The sequence below is a fragment of the Octodon degus genome, unplaced genomic scaffold, assembly GCF_000260255.1.
Source record: "Octodon degus isolate 3935 unplaced genomic scaffold, OctDeg1.0 scaffold00002, whole genome shotgun sequence".
Lineage (NCBI taxonomy): Eukaryota > Metazoa > Chordata > Mammalia > Rodentia > Octodontidae > Octodon > Octodon degus.
This window is the reverse complement of record NW_004524578.1, coordinates 23,848,203-23,857,233: the sequence shown is the minus strand read 5'-3', so window position 1 is coordinate 23,857,233 and position 9,031 is coordinate 23,848,203. Positions and strand designations below refer to the sequence as shown.

Sequence of the window (9,031 nt, the reverse complement as noted above, 5' to 3'; positions counted from 1 at the left end):
CCTTCCCAGGTCTCGAGTTGTGTCCTAGCACTGCCTGCTCCAAGGCCCTGTGCAGAACTTTGCCCCCGGGAGAAATGGAGGCCTCCACCCTGCGTTCCCCTCACTGGGTGCCTCCACCTGCATCCTAGGAAAGCGAGACCAAGCCCAGAGACCCACCTTGGGCTGGAACGTTGGTGCCGGTCTCTGGCTCTGTGTGCAAGGGCGACGCCTATCGGTGGAATGTGGATTTACTCACGGATCTCCCAGAGGTTCCCAGGGTGGACATGCTTGAGATCTTCCTTTCTGCTGGTCTGCCTCAAACTGCAAGGTTTGCAGCATCTACTTTACAGCTCTCCTTGCTTCCTGCTGTGAACACAGGGTTGGTTGTGCGGATCAGCACGTGGAGCCTGGTGACCCTAGCTGTGAGGGGTGGGCTGGGATCCGACCAGCAGCCTCTAAGGCAGACCTGGACATCCTGCAGCCACAGGGAGCAGACAGGTGCTGCATAGCACACAGCAGGGAGTGGAGAGTGGGTGAGATGAAGGGTAGCTCTTGGCAGCAGGTGGCACCCTGGCAACCACATCTTTCTCTGAAGTCTTTGCAGGGAATCCTTGGGAGCACCAGGAAGCTAACAGCTCCCTTTTCTGAGCAGCTATGGTCTACACTGGTGAGACTCTGGACTTCCAGTAGGCAGTAAGGCCACTAGTACTCATCCAGAAAGAATGACCCACAAACCCATCCTCCACAAGAGCTTGTGGTCGTCCTGAGCACAGACAGACTACACAGGCGCTTGTCTGCAGTTTGTGGCCATTGCCTTCCTCCAGAGCACTGGCCTGCAGTACCAGGGGACACGTGCAGCATGAAGGGTGACTCAGTCTCCACCTTGTCCCTGGGCCGGTCTGTCTTCAGCACTGAAGCCCAGCTCCAGGCTCACAGCATGTGGTCTTCTATCCCTGCTGGAGCAAAGGAGGCCCTTGCCTGTCCTTCAGCAAGGCTAGGGCGGGGGTCCCCTGTCTGGGGTTTCCTAAGGAAGTAAAGGAGCCAGGAAGGGTGTGAGGCCCAGGCGACCTTTTCTGGGGAGGAGCAAAGTGCCTAGCTAGAGAGGAAGGCAGGGCACATAGCCTGTCCTGAGCTCTGTGGTTATTTCTGAGGAAAGCTAGGAAGGGCAGACTCCTGGTCATTCCCTCTAGGAAGACTAAGCCCAGCTTCCAGACAGGGCTAGGAGTGAGGGCTGCGCTCCCAGGCTCTGGAGGGGACCCAGCTCAGGACATGGCCAAAGTCTTCCAGGCTGTCACCAAGGCCCATCTATCTGTTCCCAAGCCTGTGAGCACTGCCCAGGCTCAGGTTGAGCTGGTGTCTACAGGACACTGTCAAGGGCCTGCAGCTACCTGGAGACAGGCTTGGGAGAAGCTTCAGGAAGAGGGACAGAAGATAGCTGGTAACCAAACCCACATTTTCCAAGTTAAAACAAAAATACCAGGGCCAGGGATATAGCTCAGCAGCTCAAGTGTCTGCCTGACAAGCACAAGGTCTTGAGTTTGATTTCTGGTTTAAAAAAAAAAAAAAAAAGCCAGGGAAAACCCCAAACCACCTGGAGGCCCAGAAAGGAAGTGGTTATTGAGAAGTCAAACAGCAAAATAATGGCCATGTGGACTCCAGATTGTTGGCTCTTCTCAAGGGTGCTCTTACCCCAGCTGGGACAGTCACTAGCTGCTCCTTCTGGCCTTGATCTTGAGAACGGAGGCACATCTCTGATGCAGAGGCGCCCAGTCCTGGCACCCCAGCTTCGTGAGGGCCTGCTTGGGCCGGTGCCCATACTTCCCTGAGCTGGTCAACATCTTCTTATCAGTCCTGGGAAGACCCACTCTCCTGATGTGAAGCCTGAGGCCCACTGGCATGTCGGACTCCAGTTCCAGACCATGGTCTCATCTTCCTTTCGGAGGAGTGCTGAGCTATGTCTCTGAGGGGGCATGAGTTCAGAACGAAAAGAATTCTGAGACTCAAAGCTGCCTGCCTCCTGTGACCCCGCAGCCCAGGCAGGCTGTTCTCCCCTCCTTCGGGCTCCAGCGCCCTCTCCCGGTAGCCGAGGGTAGGGCTGGTCTCCCGGCCCGGCGTCGGGGGCGGGGCAGAGGCGGGGCCAAGTTAACAGCTCTGCCATAAAAGCCGAGTCCTGGCTGGCCTCGGAGAGCGCAAGCGGAGCTGGATCGCGGCGCCACCGAAGCCGGGGTCCGAATCCCACTATCCAGACCGACTCTGCTGTACCTGTCACGTCGATCTCTGCGCTTGCTCCTTCGAGGCACCGTACTACGTTGGCCACCGGCCGGGAGGTAAGAGGGCTTGGGTGACCGGGCCGGGTGGGGAGTCCCGCGTCCCTCGCACGGTTCCTACTGGACCCCAGAGTCGTGCCGTCCGTCTGTCCTTGTGTCCGTGAGTCTGCTGCTGTCCTTCACGGGTCATCATGAACCCGGGGTCCTATGTGAGCGGCAGTTATCGGGGCGCCGAGTCTCCAGCAGAGCGCACCCCTCGGGGAAGGGGCCCAGCCTGCCTCATCTCCTTCGGAAGGAGGTCCAGGTCCTTCCATCCAAGCCCAGCCGGGTGCTGCGAGTGCTCACGGGCTCGCGGCTGCAACAGGTCTGCTCCCACTCGGGCTCCGCGCATCCCCTCCGCCTCCCCGCGCCGCGCGGGCACCGCAGGACGTCGGTGGCCTCAGGGGCCCTGCTGGTACTCAGGCTGCCACCCTAAGCCAGACAGCGCGGGGAGACTTAAAGATCGCTGGCAGGACGGTGGCCTCGGGTGAAGCGGAAAGACAGTGTCCCAGCGGGGCGCAGCCAGGGTCGTGGCTGGAATCCAGCTCGCCGCCAGGGGAACGAAGCCGACGTCGTAGTGGGCCGGCGCGAGGCGAGGAGGGTCGAGGCGCACCAGCCACCGGCTCCGAGGCTCGAGTCTCTGAGTCCTGCGACCCGAGCAACGCTGCGCAGGTAAGGGATCCCTTTCCAAGCTAAACATTTGAAGTGTGCGCCAGAGCCTGGCTCAACCCCATCGCGAGCGGGGAGCCCGGCAGTCTCTCCACCGCTGTGGTCTGGAGCGCGTTCCCGGCCCGCCCGGGGCGGGAGCCGGCGGCTCTCTGCGTGCCAGGCGCTGCGCCACCATGGACAGCTCCCAGCCACTTCCTCCACGCGGGTCTGTGGCCTTGGGTCTGTGGAGTCACTCGCTGTCCCCGGGAGGCGGGGCACTGGAGCGCTGGGATGGTGAAAGGGACCGACGGTCTGCGGGCGCTTCGGTATTCCGGTATTCGGTCCCTACGCATCATCAACCACTCAGGAGGTGGCTTGTGCTCTGTCCTCCCTCCCCAGCCCATAGCAGACTGTGCAGCACCTTGAGGTGTCACCTGGGCTTTCCTGGGCTTTTCTGTGACACAGTAAGAACCCTTCGGGCTGCTGAAGGTGTGAGCCTCAAGTATCTGACCCAAGCAGTGGAAGGATGCCAGACGTTTCTGTGTAGGACATAGGGTCATATATTCTGTCTTACTGAACTGATTAATAAATGTGCTGTTGGGGAGGGGAATATATTAATTTCAGGGTGAATAACACAAACAGAGAAGAACTCAAAAGGAATGAATTTACAATTGTGTGCTTGAATGCAATTGCAAAAGCAACCATGATGTTTTCTGGTCCTTATGGTTTCCTATAAAGTGCAAAATGCTCTTAAAGCACCTCCCAGAGGCGCCTTGCTGGCCCTGTAGAGCTGTTCACGTTGGTTACTTGGAAACAGTGAGAAAACCTGAGCGGGTTCATCTGTGCACCAAGTGACACAACTCCCTCTGGTGAGAAACAGCATGGGAGGGGACCTTTCTTCTGGTGCATCCTGTATTTTAAACTGCAATGGACAAGTTCTGTGTGTGATTGAGGCAGGCCTGAACAGAGGAAGAAAAAATGTCAGTTAAACTCTTGGGCCTGCGTCTGTGTGAATAAGATGGGATAGGATGGCCCACCTTGTACCTCTGCAGGGAGAATTCATGGGCACACTGCAAGGCTGTGAACCCAGTGCTAAGCGCCGAGCCATCTCTTGCAGCCAGGCTGCTAGGGGGTGTCTTTTAAAGGCAGCTGTGTAATTTCTCCAGAACTGGGCTGCCAGCCCTCTGCCCTCTCTTCTAACCTGCTCACTCTTCAGTAGGGATTCCATCTTCGTCTCTACCAAAGTTCACATTCAAGAACCTGTTGATGGGGTGGTGAAAAGGCTGAAATTGATCACAATGCCAACAACATTCACACTTCAAGATAATGAAAGGATTTTTATGAGCAACACATCAGTCAGCTGTCTTTCCTGCTTGTACCACTTGGAGGGAACAAAGTAAGTCGCTTTCAAAGTGTTATCACAGCCCTCACATTCAGTGGATTGTTCAGGATCTTTCTCTTAGAAGAAGGCATTTCAGGAGACTTCCTTGTCTGGCTGGGGATGAGGTGTTCATGAGAGTCATTACAGAGCAGCTGCCAGAGCTCAGTTCTCTAGGATGAAGTGTGAGTTAACATACCAGGCAGGGGCATCTGGGAGATCTCAGAGTGGCCACTATCCTGCAAGAAGTACAACACTTTATGTTGAGTCTAGCCAAAGCATGAAATCCTGAACAGCACACGTGATCACAGAAGTCCTCTAGAGGTCTACATTGGAGAGTTCTGTCTGTAGAAATTTAGTAAGTGACACCATGGAAGCTGGGATAGTGCAATTATAAAGGACTCAGTCTTCTAGTTAGCTGTTTTTCTCCAATAGTATATTTTCACATATGTGTATTTCTGCTAGTCTCACATGCTGTAGCCTTAGCTTTTCATTCTTTTTCCCCTTAATAGGTCAGAAGGACTCTTTGCTTCCTCCCTCTGGAAGCTGAACTGAAGGATGATTTGATTCTGGGGCATTTCTGGGGCTTTCATCTACTGGTGACGTGACTAGAGCAGGAGGAGGATCTGGGCCCATGGCTGAGCTGAAGTCCACGCAGATTCCAGTTTCCAGCCTCAAGGCTTTCTGGTAAGAAAATGATTGAAGCGTAGACCAGTTTTGGAGGGCAGGGCCCATGCGGGGAGGAAGTGTGGAGCAGAAGAAAGCAGCTCTGCGTGGGTCCTGTGACAGCTAGTCAGTTGCGGTAGTATTGAGTCCCCAGGACAGACAGATCAAATGTCAGGAGTGGCATTCAGTGAGGACGGCCAGCAGCATGAAAAGGCTGAGCTCTGTCATTCTCAGCCCCCTTTGAAGCCTGCTGTGGCAATGACTCCCTTTTAGTTCCTTCTGTGGTATTGGCAGAGCAGCACTGCTTGATGGATTGAATGCATTTTGCTTTCACAGTTATAGCTCAAGAGAGAAACGCAAGCATGTAAGGTGGGTTCCTAAAAGGGAATAAAGTTATGCTCGTGGGCTGCATCCACAAGATCTCCTATCTCTGAAAAGTCTGGGAGACACTGTACATGGCGGCCAACGTCCAGGTGTTTGGTCTGATTGGGCTATGCATCAGCTGTCTCCTTAATGCTTTATTTTTTAAAAATCGTGTTATGCTGGCAGTTTCAGTCTCCTTTGAACAGTGACTTGCAAAGGATCAGATCTGTATTTCGTTTTCTGGTTGGATTGGTGGGAGGTTGGGAGTAGGAATGGTCATGGCTTCTGGGGGAGACTTCTCTTTGCCTCAGTCTCTTTTACTGTGTTGCCAGCTGTTCAGTTGAGTCTATGGCTCTGCTCCCGAAAGTCTGGTGAATGTGGACTCTGCACATTTGGGAAGCATGATGGCTATTCTGGTGGCTTCCTGATGTCTGCATCTCTCTGTGCAGCTACTCCCTACTCTCTTGGACCTCCCTCTCCGATAGGTCTCACAGCCCCACTTTTTCTCAGTCTGCCCTGTGGCAGGTTTTGTTCTAGCTGGGGTCTTTGGAAGGGAGACGACATACAGAGAAATGCCATCAAATATACATTTGCTGCCCACCTAGATCCTGGGGTGTCAGGAAGCACAATGAGCACCCAGAGGGAGTGTGGCACCCCTGTTCCTGGTATTTCCCAGGGCCCAGCTCTGGCTCTGTGGCTCCAGCAGCTGGAAAGCACCCTTCCCATCCCATGCTGCTTCCCTCCTGGCTGAGGGCCTCTCATGCAGGGCCCTTCTGCAGCCTGGACAACCTGTCTCCTTGCATTGGGAAATAGCTGAGCTCTGAGTCTTGCGCAAGAGCAGCTGGGTTTAGGTACAACTGGAGTTTAAAGTGTGCAGACCAGACAATAGCTTTTGAAAACTCTAGATTGCTCTTTTCCACAGCTATCTTCCATTGGGTGTTGTCTGCTATGGGAAGGTGGGTCCACAGCCCAGTGATTCCAGCATGGAGAGCACCCACTGCTCTCTCCACTTCTAGGCTGCATGTAGGAGAAGGGCTTCTAGCCTCCTTTGCTTGTTGCCTGGGGCCCTGTCGGCACTGGGGTTCATGCTTCTGGCCTGAGTCTACATAGCTGGAAGACACAGACCCAGCCCATGGGACTGTGGATGGTGCTGTAGCTTTGAGCACAGGACACAGGCTTTCTTTCTGTGGCCAGCCAGTCAGGAAAGGGGGGGAGCCACTGGAGTGTCCCTTGGAGACTGGGTGAAAAGTGACAGCCGCTGTTACTGTGCTCTCCCCCTGGACCAGCTGCCATTGCTTGAGCAGGTTCTCTGGTTCCTGTGCTCTTCTGTTTCTTTACCTGTTTAAAGTATGGACTGTGCTTCCTAGACCTGAATGTACAAACAAGCCCCAGGGACTGGCTGGTTAAGGGATAGCTCTGGTTTGGCTGCTGCAGGTCGCTCACAGGTCTACGCGTCTAGTAAGCTCCTATCTGATACTTCCTTTGTGTAGTGAGGATCTTCTTCTTCACTATTGACTTTCTGAGATTGTGACTCTAACTCATTTTGGTGTCATGTAAGTTACTTTCTGACATCTGGGTTAATGGTGCCCTGTCGGCTTGCACCCTTTTAATGACCCTTCAAATTCTTGCAGATAATTATTGTCCTTCCTAAGCCGTCTTATCAGCAGACTAAATATCTCAAACTGCTTTAAGTTTTCCCTTTCCCCTGTTGTAATAAATTTTCAAAGCTTTCCGGACCGAGTTACTTTAAAGTGCAAGACCATTGTGCAAGTGGCAATTTATCTTTGCCTGGCAGAGGCATTTGAGTGCAATTTTGGTGGTATTAAGAGATCACTTGGGGAATTTCATCTAACTCTGCTCCCAGACACTGAGAATGCATGTTTACATTTAAACAATGCTTCTTGACTTGAATAGATCACATATTTTTTTTTAACCTGAAGATGAAATTTAAGGTGAGTTATCTTCCCCAGCCCCCACCGTCACATTCTTGGCCATCCCAAATGTATTCTGGGAACTGGGCTGCAGGTGTGCAGCTGAATTCCATTATCCACCACACGCACAGGAGCCGAAAATAGAGTACATGTTTTTGATCATCCATGTGGCAGGCTCTGAATTAGCCCCTGGGAAGGCAGCATTGAATTGGAGGTCCTCTTCTCTACCAGGATGACAAACATTAAAGGCACCTAACAGTGTAGGGGAAGCAGGGCAGAGGGACACAGGTGAGGTCAGGGCTCCTCTTGCTGATATAATTCAGCCAGTAGAGATTCCAGAAGCCTCCTGGAGAAGGAGTGGGTAGGTCTGGGTGGATTAACAGAAGTTTCTGGAAGTCTGAACTTAGGCAAAGGTAGGACATGGAGACTGACATCAGAAGGCATTGCCACAGAGAGCTGGGCCTGCAGAAAGGATCAGGAGGGGCCAGGGAGGTGGCTCAGTAGAATAAGTGCTTGCCTTGCAAGTGCAAAGGCCTGAGTTCAATCCCTGGTTCCGGAAAAAAAAAAAGACAGGATCAGGAGCCTTACATCCTGCAGGATGGACTCCCCATTACCCTTGCAGACTTCAGGCCGTATAGAGAAAGGTGAGTCCTTTTGGGCAGTTGTAGCTCTAAGGCGCCTTCAGTCTCCTAGATCAGTGGTTTAAAAATTACCTCAACCCTAAAATGCTTTGTTCCAACAAAATCTGTCTAAATCCTGTTTATAAGGCAAGGAGAAAGCAGTTGTGGTTAGAGGTAAGGCTGGGTCTTTGTCTTGAGGAGCCCGAAGAGCTCCGTGGGGGCTGCTTGGGCTCCCAGCATGCAGCTGGAAAACCTTTGTCTCTGAGCATTTCGTTTTGCTTTTGGCAGTCACAGGAATAGTGTTGTTATCTTAGTTTTATTTTCATCTCTCTTGCTGTGTCTTTTCAATATTCTGAGGTCTTGCTGTTTCTTGTGTGCCAACAATTTTTAAAGACCACAACCAGAGCTATTTCTGTGTGATAATGTGACAAAGCTGGGGCGCAAGGCCCACCAGAGGGGAGGGATCTGCAGCAGGTGCTCGTTCGGAAAACTCTGCGCTGGGGTAAGCAGAGGTAAGCAGAGCTGTGGGCATCTTGCAAAAATAGGTTTTTTATTTTCAATCTTGTCAATCCATCTTAAACGTCCTAGGACTTTTCAGGTTCTGTAAAAGCTGCTAAGGAAAAGAAAAAAAATGATCATCTATTTCCAGGCTATAGGAGTCAACACTTTCTATGCAGGACCTTGCAGATGTTTCTATCTGAGGAATGTTGTCACATTTGGAAGGTTTTGAAAGTAAGGCTTGAAGGGGAGTTCGAGGAAGGTGGATCAGACTGAAAGAGCTGGGCTGCAGGTCACAGGGGTGGTTTCTGTGGGGCCCCTGTAAAGTTCTTCCAAAGTAGGGATCCATGCCTTGAGTGGGGCACCTTGGAACGGAGCTTGTCTTGCTGATGGAAGATCCTGGTCTGGTCCAGAAAGGGGCCTGGTAGTGCCAGCTCAGCACAGCCATGAAGATTTCAGAGGACAGTGCAGAGGGGCCAGGAGCACCACTGCCTTCGAAGGCATCCTGATGTGTGAGGACCCCACAGAGTGTTTCTCTCCAGGAGGAGAAGCTGTTTGGGGCTTCTTGGGGCCTCCTGATGGGCTCAGCAGGGTCTCTCTCTCTCTCTCTCTCTCTCTCTCTCTCTCTCTCTCTCTCTCTCT

The 9,031-nt window shown here is 52.8% G+C and overlaps 1 protein-coding gene across 2 annotated transcripts in view; it reads left to right on the top strand.

Annotated features, from left to right (window-relative positions):
- The first annotated feature begins 2,179 nt into the window (after positions 1–2,179).
- Positions 2,180–9,031, top strand: part of Cemip (cell migration inducing hyaluronan binding protein) — a 146,021-nt gene continuing 139,169 nt past the window's right edge. Inside the window, exons 1-2 of one of the 2 annotated variants that reach the window (XM_023710868.1) lie at positions 2,895–2,957; positions 4,153–4,329. The gene's annotated coding sequence lies outside the window, so the exon portion shown is untranslated. Of the gene's footprint in view, positions 2,307–2,894; positions 2,958–4,152; positions 4,330–9,031 lie in introns of those variants that run through there. The other variant, XM_004623342.2, reaches the window with a different exon arrangement.